Source organism: Numida meleagris, chromosome 4, assembly GCF_002078875.1.
Source record: "Numida meleagris isolate 19003 breed g44 Domestic line chromosome 4, NumMel1.0, whole genome shotgun sequence".
NCBI lineage: Eukaryota > Metazoa > Chordata > Aves > Galliformes > Numididae > Numida > Numida meleagris.
Window position 1 is genome coordinate 36,495,676 of NC_034412.1, and position 13,285 is coordinate 36,508,960.

At 34.9% G+C, this 13,285-nt stretch overlaps 1 protein-coding gene across 15 annotated transcripts in view; it reads right to left on the minus strand.

The window, feature by feature from the left end:
* Window positions 1–13,285, minus strand: part of TTC29 (tetratricopeptide repeat domain 29) — a 189,313-nt gene that overhangs the window by 77,980 nt on the left and 98,048 nt on the right. The gene's annotated exons all lie outside the window — the stretch shown is intronic.

The window sequence follows — 13,285 nt, forward strand, 5'->3', positions numbered from 1 at the left end:
TTTTAGATACTAATTGTAAAAGCTGGTGTTGTTCTTTTAACAAAGAATGGAAAGATGTATTTAAGTTTAATTTTAATAGATCTGGCATCTTATCCACTTGGATACTCACAAGAACAGAGCCCTCATTGGAATTCTCCCAAGTCTACAAACCAGCTGACTGTCCTTTTTCCTTTTTAAAGGATACTGCCATGCATTTGTGCTCCAGTTTCACTACATGTGTAATGGATTCTCTAGAATAAGAGTGTTTGATTCATGTGTAACTCAAAAACTTCTACTGAGAATGAGAAGCAGAAAACTCTTGGTGAAGAGAAAACACCCTGGCCTGTAATCTGAAACTGAACACAGTAGGTTTCTTGTAAGACTCTTAAATATAATCTCTTAGTGGGATATAACATTCTTTTTAACTATACACACATTCCTTGTGCATCCCTCAGAACTATTGTTTAGATTATGAGAACTATCAGATATGTTAATTTCTACTCATGCTCCCCCACTTGCAGCAACCCCTTGAGAAACTTTCTGTCAGACTGGAAATTGGACTCATATATTCCATATATCCCATAGTTCTTAAGAGTTGACCTAACCATAAGAGCGTTGACCTGGCATTCTTTTTGCCAGATCTTAGTGAAACCTCTTTAGAGAACAATCCATCTACATCAAGCTTCAGAAAAGCAGTATATTCTTTTATGGTAGCATGCAAATGAAACTACAGTGAAACAAGTTTGGTTTCATCGAACTACCCAGAAAGACTGTAGAGGAAAAAAGTAACTCAATCTGGTTACAGAAACACCAAGAAGAAGACGCTGAGGGAAAACAAAACAAAACAAAACAAAACTCCAACACAACTAATTTTAAAAATAGCTGCTAAAACTCCCTAAGCAAGAGAGGGATGGAGCCTGAAAGCCCTTACAAGGCTGGAAAATTACTAACTGAAGACTCTTTCAAGTAATACTACAATTTTCAACCCTTAGATTTCTCAGATTTATGGAAGGTAAAACATTTTAGAATTTGAAATTCATTCCTCTCTCAAAATAACCTGAAATCCCTCATACTCATTGGCAAATGACATATCAGACCATTTCTTTAACCCACAATGTTTATGTGAGCCTAAGATGCTTGTGGGAAAATATTGCCTTCAGGAAGACGGTGGGTTTATTCACTCTGATGAGTTTGTTCACTTGGAATTGCTTTCACCAGTGAATTCTGATTTTTAAAGACATAACTACTACAATTTTTAGGCACACGAAGAGGTAGATGTTATCTAAAAATCTTGAATAGCATTGGGAGAATGACAACTACGGTACATTGCTGACAGTAAGAATACTTTAGTCAGAGTTTTTGTTCCCCCCAAAAAAAGAGCAAAATTAGAAAAAAAAAAGAGTAGGAAAATAATTTCGAATAGTTTGTAGAAGTATATCATTTATATCTCTAAGAATTCAAAGAGAACATCCAGAAGGTGTTTCTAATATATTCATAGTTGAAAAATCTACTTGCAAAATCTTACACAAAAACAGTATACCTATTTTCAGTTAACAACATGAACAGCAATTACTTCTTCCCAGCGATGTACAGTACGAATTAAACAGAGACTGAGAATCTTTGATAACTCTTCTTCTTTTATAAAAGAAATCAAAAACCAGAAATGAAATTCCTGCAACATACCTACTACCACTGCTGAAGTGTTATAGTTCAATGGAACTTACGGTATAACAAAAAGTAACTATCAGCAATAGTCTAACCTTTTATATGGGAGGTAAAAATTGCCACAATATAATACGGGTAGTAAAGAATCAGTTTTAAACAATTATATGAATAAAAAAACACTATTCAGCCACTATCAAATTTTGGAAATAATGCAGCAACAGTGCATGTATGAACAAAGATTTGCGCTACAGTTTTCACTGAACTGAGTTCATTTCTTAGAAATAAAAAAAAATAAAAATAGATCTCTTCATTCAAGCAAAAGAACTCAATGTAATTTTGTAAATTCTGAAGGGAAATGTTTTTATGTTATCTAAAATTTCCTCTACAATTCCCTCTCCTGAAATCCACTCAAGAAGTATATATTTGTTATGTCAAAATAGATACTTTGGACAAATTTCAACCAAAAGGTTGATTACTATTTTGCATGTTGATTCTCTTTTTTCTCTTTCTTTTTGAGTAGAAAGATTGACTAGATATTAACACAAATGGGTTTAAATGTGAAGCTGCCATAAAAGCAGGCACATAAATGTAATTCTCCCAGCCGCTATTTTGATGCACATTTTTGATTCCATGAATATTTTATGAAATGGCCCAAACTAAAGCCATATAACATTCCTGCATTACTGATGCTTGCGCCCGTAAGCTACAAACATTAGAGGCATGATTGAGTGCATTAAAATGAACTCATTCAGCAGTGCATTGATTACTTGAGAGAGAAAGGAAAAAAAAGAAGTTACTCTCACTTAAGAAAACAGCGTACAAACATGAAGTTTCCAACACAGAAATTAAAGATAGCAGATTTGGATAATACAGCATTTAATAAATAAATGCAGTGCAGAACTGACTGGAGTCCCTTATATACAATGCTGACACTAATTAGATGAGATGTTAATTAGGTCCACAGATTGCTTCCAGTAGTGTACAGGTAATGTAAAATGCCACAATCTGCAAAACACACTGACTGACCTGTTCTAGTGCTGTGCTTCAGCAGTACTCAGAGAGCACCTAATGATTTCCTTTTCTACCAGCTTGTACATTTACCAATGAAAATCATGCCATGGAAATTGTTGCTAAAAAAGTCACAGGGCTGTTAGGAGCGCTAGTATATATTCAGAAAGCACGCTTGATTCTAAATTGCAAGCATTTGTTGAGGACTTTAGAAAATAGTCCACTTTAGCTTAAAATAAGAACTGAAAGGAACAATAAAGTTTTATGTATATTGTGTCTTGTTTTATTCTAAAATGAGGACATCTCTTGTAATCGCTTCTTTCACCATACCATGCGGACATACAATCTACTTTCAGTAACAGTTAATGATAGCAAAAAAGAAAAAATATCATTACCATTTTTAAAGATATAGGTCTACATTTCAGTTTAACTGTTTGAACTATTTGTATTATTTTATTACCTACATTCAGTTATGACAATTATGCTAGCACTATTCAGGCTGAAGTAGTTAAAAATCTTGCAGTTTCCAAATTGAGCCACTATCCACAGAGCTTATAAGCCTTCAACAGGGATACATTGGGAGGTGGAAGAAAAAGCTCACAAGAATTATTAAAAAAAAGCTCTTATTCAGTAAATAGTTGAATCACTCTGTACTCCTGAGGTAAAATGAATTGCACAGAAGTCACTGAGAACCCAAGCTTATGGAGCAATCTGCAAAAGTGAGACAAAAAAATAAGAAAAAGATTTAAGATAATTTTGCTCTTCTATAGTGCTACAAGGTCTCTCTAGAACACAGATGATCATCAGACATGAATCAAGACAAGCACTTTTAAGGTAAACAGTTATTTGCATCTACTATACAGGAGCTTGATTACATTTTTTGGAAAGATGGCACAGGGAATTTGAGTCAAATTATGTGGGCAGTTCAAAAGAATATTGTAAATAGACACGCTGGCTCATCACGGTGTATTCTGACCTCTTCCCCAGTTTGAAAATACACCAGATCTCTCCCAAGAGTATAAGAAGCTCAAGATCAGCTGAAAGATTGCCAGAACAGTACAAGGCTTGAGGCTTGGAAGTAAGGAGACATAAGGAAAGCTGAGCATCACATAGCCTCGATACAACCTTGGTGTACTACAGTACAAAAACACGGTATTTTATGCTTCCTTGCCTGCACCAAAAATTACAGGGCTAATCCTTGGTATAGCAATAGAAAGAACGATATATTACTTCTGCTGATATTCCACTAGACCAAGCTGCCCAGGGCCCAATTCAGTCCTGGCCCTGAACACTTCCAGGGATGGGGCATCCACATCTCCTCTGGTCAGCCTGTTCCAGTGCCTCACCACCCTCATACTAAAGAAATTTTTCTAATATATTATCTAAATCTACCCTAAGTTTAAAACTGTAACCCCTTGTCCAGCACTACACTCCCTAATAAAGAGAACCTCCACAGCTTTCCTGGAGGCCCCCTTTAAGTACTGGATGGCCACTATAATGTCTCCCTGGAGCCTTCTCTTCCCTCCCTCACACTGAACAACCACAACTTTCTCAGTCTGTCTTCATAGGATAGGTGCTCCAGCCCTCTGATCATCCTTCTCTGGCCCCTTCTCTGGAACAGGTCCACATCTTTCTTACGCTGAGGATCCCATGGCTGAACTCAGTACTGCAGGTGGGGAGCAGAGGTGGAAAGTCACCTCCCTCGAGGTGCTAGCTGTACTTTTATTCTATTATATTATAACACATTATCATATTATGATAGAAAAAATGCTTTTTAAAGTTGTTGCTTACAGGGCCAAGGGACACCTCACAAGCTAGGGATAACACTAGTATCTGTGGCTGCTTGTCTGTTTGCTCCCTAATCCCTTCCCCTGCTGCTGCTACAAAAGCTGCTAAGAAGAAAGGGTCTCCCCCAGGCAGCTGAAATGACAGCTGCTTTGGGCATAGTTTACTGTGGACCAGCAAGAGAAAAACCTGGAAATAACTGAAGGGCACATTACCAGAAAAAGAGCTGTTCTGAAAAAACTTGTTCTCAAAAGAAAGCGTAAGAAGTACGAGAGGAACAGGTACTGTCGTAGAGGTTCCAGGAACGAATATCTCGATATTTACTACAGTTACTACATCAGCCACTGTACCCTCAAAATTCTCAGTTGGCTCCAGGCCCTCTTAAGTTGCTTCTGGCTCTACATAAAAACTCTCTCAGATTTTCTCTGAGATACACGGCTTCTCTCTGGATCTGTTGCCACAACTCACAGTAACTCTACAAAGAAAATCTGGTGTCAACCATAGGATTTCTCCCATGCACTCTTATGTCAAAGGCTTTCCTCAGTTTAAATATTTTTTTTAGTGATTAGATTTTGTTCAGATTCTGCCCACTTACTTTCCACAGCTTCCAATAATAATATTGGATGCAATGTTCAGCGCTGTGTTGTGGAGGGTTTGTGAAGGATGCTTTGAGTAGCAGGTTAGACCAATGACCTCCTAAGGTCTCTTCAAGCTTGAAGTATATCATGCTCTGGAGTGTAAGATAGATTTTTATTAATGGTTTTCAATGTTTGTTTTACACATGAATTCTATGTATTACTGCTAATGGCTGTGGAAATGCAGTCCCATAGACAATAGCTTTACTCTCAGCAGCTCTCAGTCCCAGAGAAGGCACCTCTGGAAATACTATTTCCTTTAACAATTACTGAAAGGAAACACTGCCCCCAGGAAAGTTTATCTAATACGATGACAACTGCTGGTTCAGCTGCAGTAGTCCAAGACCTTGCAAAGCTTTAAAGTAAAAAAATTCTGTTAGTGAGTGGGCAGCTTTGAATAAACCTTCATCTCAGTACTACTCATTAAGCAGTAAATAATTAAAATACCCTGGAAAAGACAGGTAAAATACAAGCAGCAATGTCAGTAATAGACATGAAAGCGAAGAGAGGGAAAAAGAATTTAAAAAAGCAAAGAAATAATTCATTTGAAGTTTTAATAAAGTTTCATTTGCAGTCTTGTTTAAAGATATATCAGACTTTAGGGATGTAACCTAATTACATTTTTATTCTAACTTCTATTCAAAGACCCTAGACTTTGAATCTTTAACACAGATCAAACATAGTATAATTTACTCATGGTTATCAATACTTTAAAATGATCTCTTCATTAAAGGCCATAATCTTCAGGGAATGCACATAAAGCAAACAGAGCAACATTTGATACAAAAAAACATAAATAATGAGCATGACTCTTATAGCTGAGTATATATACATAGATAATAAGTTACACATTATATTCAAGTGTGCTTAAAATGTTTTTTCAAAAATATTTCCCATAGAACATCTCTCAATGTTCAAAACAAACAACAGCAACACTTCAGTAATTTTAAGAATTATTTGAAATTGAACTTTACAATCACCAAATACCTACAAACAGAAACGGACTTAACATTTTTTGATTTATTTTTCGGAGTATGTCATAAAACTTCTATAGTAAACATAAATTACACAGATTAGAATTAGCAGTATAGCAACGCAGTGAATATTTTGAAGAGCTTCTCATTACAGAGAAAGAATACAGATTTGTCCCTGGGTGTTAGATCAAAACTGAAATTCCCCATTCAAAGAATTAGCAGGGGAAAGTCATACTGCTGGTGAAAGAATTAAGGAGGCTTTTAGCAAATGTGCTTATTTTTTCCTAATGTAAAGAATATTACTTCTTCCTTGTGTTTAATAATAACTTGATTTAAATCAACTGAAGGAGAAGCATGAAGAAATTTTCACAGTGGGTTTTTTTTCTGAAGTGAAAATAAGAACCCTACAGAACTATCAGTGAGTTTTCCTATTCAAAACATCTTCATTGCCTGCCAACACTTCTTTAAAAAAAAAAAAAGAAAAAAATTAAGTATACAAAGATTTTTTTTAATCCATTCAGTAGGCCTTTTTTTGCTTTCCTGTTGCATCTTCAGAAGCCTCTTTCAGACTTTCTTAATAGTACACTAATTTGAACTGAAAACATGTTTAATTTCTATAACATTCATACAATACAGTGCATGCCAGTTAAATACTAGTAATGATCTCGTAATAAAATGTCATTCATACGGGAACTCCATCTGCACTTGCATGAGGATGAGCTCAATTATTTAATAAAGCTTTTAAATCCGTCCTTCCCAGGAATCTATCTGGATTTATGGCTGCTTCTCTCTGCCACTGACTGACAGAGAAAAGCATCATATCTGAAGACTTTATCTCCTAGCAATTTGCTACTTCAACCTTTTAAATTATGCTCTACAGTCAACTTTTTCCTCTCTAACTCATGTGTCAGTTCTTAAGCAATCACACAATAAAATAACTTTGTGAAATACCGTAAATGCAGAATAACAGAAGTTAGGTTCATTTTATATGGTGAAAAATATATGATGGAAATGATTAAAATGGATATGATTAAAATCAATCAAATTTGATCATTTAATCAAATGATTAAAATCAAATTGGATATGCAGAATTCTATTTCCATTAAGGAAACATTTCTTTCCGTCTCTCATCTTCCCTGATGTAGAGATTCTTTTTAAGTGTATGTTTCTACATGAACTTCAACGTAACATTTACCAATGGGTGTATGAACAATGGTAGAGGATGCATGTAAGTTTTCAGATCTGAACTATTTCTAAATTCCTTTTTCTGAAAAAGTTGTTTGGAATAAACAATCACAACTAGGAATAAACAGTATAAATTAGCAATCTGGGAAGTGCAAATGGAGTGGGGGATATCGTGGAAGATCAATGGTACTTGATTACTACTTGATATCGTTTCTTACATAAAGAGAAATTAAAACAATCAGATGAAACATCCTATGTGATTTCTCCAAACAATGAACACTACATTTTTAGGTTAGTCTACAAAGGAAACAAGCCTATGTGATTTTTTCAGTCCCCCCAGTAGATAAGGAGTGGACTTCACCTTAATTTGGTAAAGAATTGTACACTAAATTCCTGCCAGATTTTGGAAAATGATTAGCTGGAGAACAGAGACTGATCCGAATTCTAAACTCACAAAAAGACAGGCAGAATTCTGATGTACATGTTCCAGAGGGCAGCCTAATTCTTGGCCAGTCAACAGCATGTTGACATGCATCTCTCAATTTTATCACAGTGCACAGTGAATTTTACCAAGGGCACGTGTTACAGAAGCAAAAAGGAAGTCATATTGTATAAACACAGATCAAAGCGGTGGTTTCTGCCTCAAAGGATATATAGTCTAAATCTCTAGACCTGCCATTATTTTGTCCATTGTCCTTTTTTGACCAACACTCAGACTTCTTATTAAAAAATTATGTTGGCTTTCAGTCCGCATTATGAGAAATCTTTCTATAAAAATAAAGAAAAAAAGGAGAAAGAAGATTCTGAGAATAATCTTTTTCTCAAAAATCACAAACTTATCTGGCTATCATTTTAAAATAAAAAAGTTGCTTAGAAAAAGAGAACTCTAACACGGAGGCATGGAAGAATGAAACCATAAAGCCCCTTATTAGATGACTTGCTGTTTTGGATTTAAATCTGAAAAGAGAAATGGGATCAATTTTAGGTTTTTTTCCTCCAGTGTTAGACCTGCACTTGTGAATATGCCAGTATGGACTTCCAGATACTGGCTATGTACCTTATGGTGGAAACATAACGTCAAATAGGCAGGTTAGATAGCTTATCAAATGCAGCAAAAGTAACAGTTCTGCACTCCATGTGTAGGGAAGAAACTTATCGCTTCATATACGTTGTCCCACTGGTTAATTTTATTTACCAGCTGTTTCTAATTTTGCGATCAGATCGTAAAGATGCACTTCTCGTTTCTATGTTATACAACACGATGAGAATTTGATGTTCAATTGGATTTCGTGGACTTCTACACAGATAAAGGTATGCAGTGTTATTAATGTAGACCACCCATCCCATAGTTAAATTTTATTCTGGATATTCTTAGGAATATCCTAGCAAGAGACACTACATCATAATGTAATAAAGTAAAAAAATGGACTCAAAAAAAGCATAAGAACTTTCATAAGATTTTTAAGTTTTGTCTTTAGTAAACTTTTTAGTTCTTCACTTAGCAAGATTAATATTCTTTTTATATATTTTAAAATCTGAATATAAATCATTTCTGCCTGAGGGCAAACTAATTGGGGAAATTTTGCTTAAACTTGTATATTTCCTCTGCGTAGATACTCATGTATGTATGCTAAATTTCTATCAATTACTTATACATTATTGTTTTTTAATTGAAAAACATTTGCCATAAACAATTCAAAATATAAAACAAACAGTTACTTAGCAATGGATTAAGTAGGACCTACTATGAACAAGAGAACAATCAGTTTAGATGTTTTTCATTCCAAAGAAAAAGATGCCAGGAATTGACTTCTAGATGTTGTTGTCCGAATATACCTAGTAATTAATACTTAAACTTGAGAAGTTTGGCTCAAATGTCCTATGAGCTCAACAGAAGTTTCCCTGCAGCTTCTACAATGTCTTGATTAAAACTTTTAGTTTCAACAGTGGGGTGAAATTATTGGTAGAATCTTACTCCTTGGTCTTCATCTAGATTGTGACAGTCTGAAAGAACCTCATTTTTCCCCTTACAACAAATTAATTAAATTTATTTATCAATTCTCCTGTGTTCAGTAGGCCTTTCAATCAGAAAAGTACATTAAATTCTAATATTCAAAAGAGACTGCATTTTATCCATGATTACACTTAGAACAATTATACCTGTCTCATAAATTAGATCCAATTTATTATTTTTTAGGGAGGTGGGTGCAGCAGGAGATGAGAAGTACTCAACTCCAGCATAACATTGCCCTGACTGGAAAGCAGCAGGAGCTTAGCATAGCTTATAATCAAGGCAGAACTGGATCAAGATGGAACATTTTAAAAAGCCCCTTCATTAATGTGTAGAATATGGCAGATATTTTACATGTCTAAACATATTTTAGAAAGGACTAAGGAGACCTTATCAGGTTCCTTATCCTTCTTATCAGGAATTGTCTAAGATTTGCAATCTAAAACATATAAAGGAAGAAAAAGTAAGGTGTATGAATTAGCTGAATGCTATAGGAGTCAGCACTGAGGTATCATCTAACAGCTTTGTATGCCGTGCTCTTCTTTTTGTAGTTCCGTCTGTCTTTAGTCTTCCTGGTCTTTCAGCATTTCAGAAAAAGTATTACTGCCACTTCTGTTGACCCTTATGTGCTAGCATAACGTAAATCTGATTACTCATTCAAAGTCATCACTGCACCAAGTTTAACAGCATAATTTTCACACATCTCACAGTTCCTGTACCAGGGGATAGGCAGTTTCTGGCATGGCATTGATTTACATTTGGAATTTGTCGGGGAAGTTTTATTCATTTGATGCTATTGTGAAACTTACCACGCTTCCTCAAAACTAGTTATTTAAATGTATCCAGAAATATCTCCTTGCACTTTGAAGAATGGGTATGGGGAGGTGCATCTATTCTAGTAAACTGTCTTATTCTTGAAAACTCCATGGCTGCGTGAAAGCTGCCTGTAAGGAAATCCTTACAACACTCCTAACTGCCCAGCTGTGCCCATGAACAATTGCAGGTGAGGGAAGTTCAATGTGGCATGAGCTAAAACCATGTGAAGGACTATAAGCACCATTTCAGCAGTATCCTGCGCTCCTGTGCTCACAGAAATCTCTGGACAGTGCTTGATTTACTAATACAGGAAGTGACCCATGACCTCCGAATGTCTACTTTCAATGGTAAAGTCTGAAAAGTAAGTGCTGAGGCCCTTGCACCATTTGAGGGTGGGAGGATAGATATTTATGGTAAGAACATAGAAGTAACTTTTCTTTGCTTTCTCCAGAATTCTGGATTCTTCCTGCTCCACTTTCCCACAGTGTACCACTAACCAGCCTCTTTGCAAAGGTGTGCCTTGAAGAAAGAGTGCTTATACATCTGTATTAGAAAAACATCATCAGATATGTTTACTAGTTATCTTTAAGTTCATCACACAAAGGCAGAATTGCTTGATGTTAAGATCGATATTTTGGTATCTGAACTACTGGCTTTCAAGAACAGGCTATGTACGTATATATACGTACAATAGTATGCATCTCTGTACACTAAAATACACAAACACTTGCAGTGGCCTTGATGGCTGCTTTTAAAACAAGCACTTGCTCAGATGTCTGTTTTTATTGTTTTTAAATATAGACCTATTTTATCTAATTTTGCTACAAACTTTTTGAAGTAAATAGCTCCTACAAATACAAATTCTTTGTTTCCCTTGGGCTGCTTTTGTTACTCATGTAAATTATCTGAAACTTTTAAAAGTGTACATTGAAGTTCTGTATTATTTCACGCATTATAGAATAATCATTTAAAACAAAACAGAAAAGACTCAAATATTGTAATGATGAGTACTGGTAATATAAGAATGCATGAAAATTAGCCATTGTACTTATCAGTACACTCATTCTGTTTCTTCTGTAAGATATGACACTGAAAAACTGTTGTAAATGCAGTCTGTAATTAACTTTAGAAAAATTTACACTGACATGGCATAACTATCACAGTTGGGTCCTCAGACTGTACTAATATTATTTTCTGAGATGTGGAGAAAAGAAACACACTTAAAATGATGATTCTGGTTATTACTTCTAAAAACACATTCAAAACAGAGGAATATATATATATATTGAAAATTTACTTTGCGTAACTGAGATTCTGATACAAAGCCAGTGCCTACTTGGACAACAAATAACGCTGGATTTAATGAGACAAAACATACAAATATGAATTGCCTTTTCAATGTGTATGAAACGACATCACAATGTTTAATTGCTATATGAGAAAATGACTAGTAACCAAAGTAATAAAACAATGAAATATCACCTCCCTGAGGAAAGACAAACTATGGGGTGAGTACAGCTGATTGAATACTATCATAATGTGAACTCTTCTACAATAGTCCATGAATAGACTCTCATTTTGGTAGCTCATAAACAGGGAACTTATTTTACAAATGCAGTTTTTAAAATAAGAACTAAAAATCTCATTCTGCAAAGAACAACCACTGAAATCACGTGTGCTCCAAAGACAGTTTTCCATTTGTGTCTGTTGCAAATACTCAGGTATTACTATTTTTATACTTCTAAGCATATATACATGGCTTCCATTCACAAGTAATAAAAACACACATACACGTGTCCATCCTTTTAGACATAAATATCCTGTACCAGTTCTTTTCAGTTCCCTCACTCAGTTGTGTCAGACTAACATTTCATTCTTTTAAAATGTTCTTATTTTCTTGTCTGCACTATTAATCAATACAGTTAATATAGATATAATGATTTAAATCAGTTGAAAATATTGTGTATTAAGCATCATTCACATATACATACACAAGCATTCTCATATTTATATATGGACACATACACCTCTACTCGTATGTATCCATTCTTGTATATATCCCCATAGGAAGCAGACATCTGACTCATTCACTTCACAGACAAATCAGATTACACCACTATAAATAACTGAAGAATAAAAATCATATAATTTACAAGCAATATCTATTTGTTTTAATATAAAAAGCAATGCGTTCAGAATTTTACTTATAACACCATTAATACTCACGTAATTTTATACAGTCCTGTACAAATCCCAACTCAACATCTGCTCTTACACTTTTTCAGCATTCCAAACTTGAGATTTGATTTTTCACTCTTCAAAAATATGAAGTGCAAGGAAAACATCTGCTGTCTCTTTCTCTGTGATCCCTCAAAGCAAATTCTATGCCTACTCCCTGCTTCATTTTTTCCACCTGTCTCTATGGAAATAAAATATTTGCAAAAGACAGACCCTACAGATCCACTGGAGCTTTGCCCCATGCAGTGAAAAATGCACCTTGCTTTCTCCCTCCTTACCACTGTTAATATGAGGCCTCTCTTCTGGAAGTTTCTAACATTTTACAGCAGGAAAACGAAATTTCTCCCCCGCTGAACATCTCAAAGTGTATTACATAACTTTACTTATAATGCTTTTGCAATGAAACTGAAGGCATAAAGATAGTTAAGTATTCAGGAACTTTTGCTTAACACAACATTAAAGTCGTGTTAAGAAAATGCTGAAAAATGTTGGCAGTGTGTGCCAGTCACTATCAGTATGATTCTTTGAAGGTAGATAGGAATGTTTGCTTTTATGTTTCTTCTTAAAATTTTATTTCTTAGGAACTGAAGAACTGGATGAAAAGGTTACCAAAAAATCCAGCAACTTCAATCATTTTATTCTATTGAGGATCAGATAATCTAATTAAGCATTTTTCACTCAAAATGAAAATGACTTGGTCATGACTGGCTGGGTTTTAAACAAGTGTCATCTTATCTGCTGGGATGGCAGACTCCTGGAACTCAGCTGGAATAAATAATCAAACAGATAATTCCCCAACTTTTAGGAAAAAAAAAAACCATGAAAATGCACAGTAACCAAAACCAATACATCAAGAGTGAGTGTCAACAAAGGAAACTTCTATTTAAGTTAGTAAAGCTTTTCTCACTGTCATAACTTTATTGTAAAGAACTAATGAAGCACAGTTCACCTGTAATTACTGTGAGTGCAAATTGGTTGGGAAGTCCTAT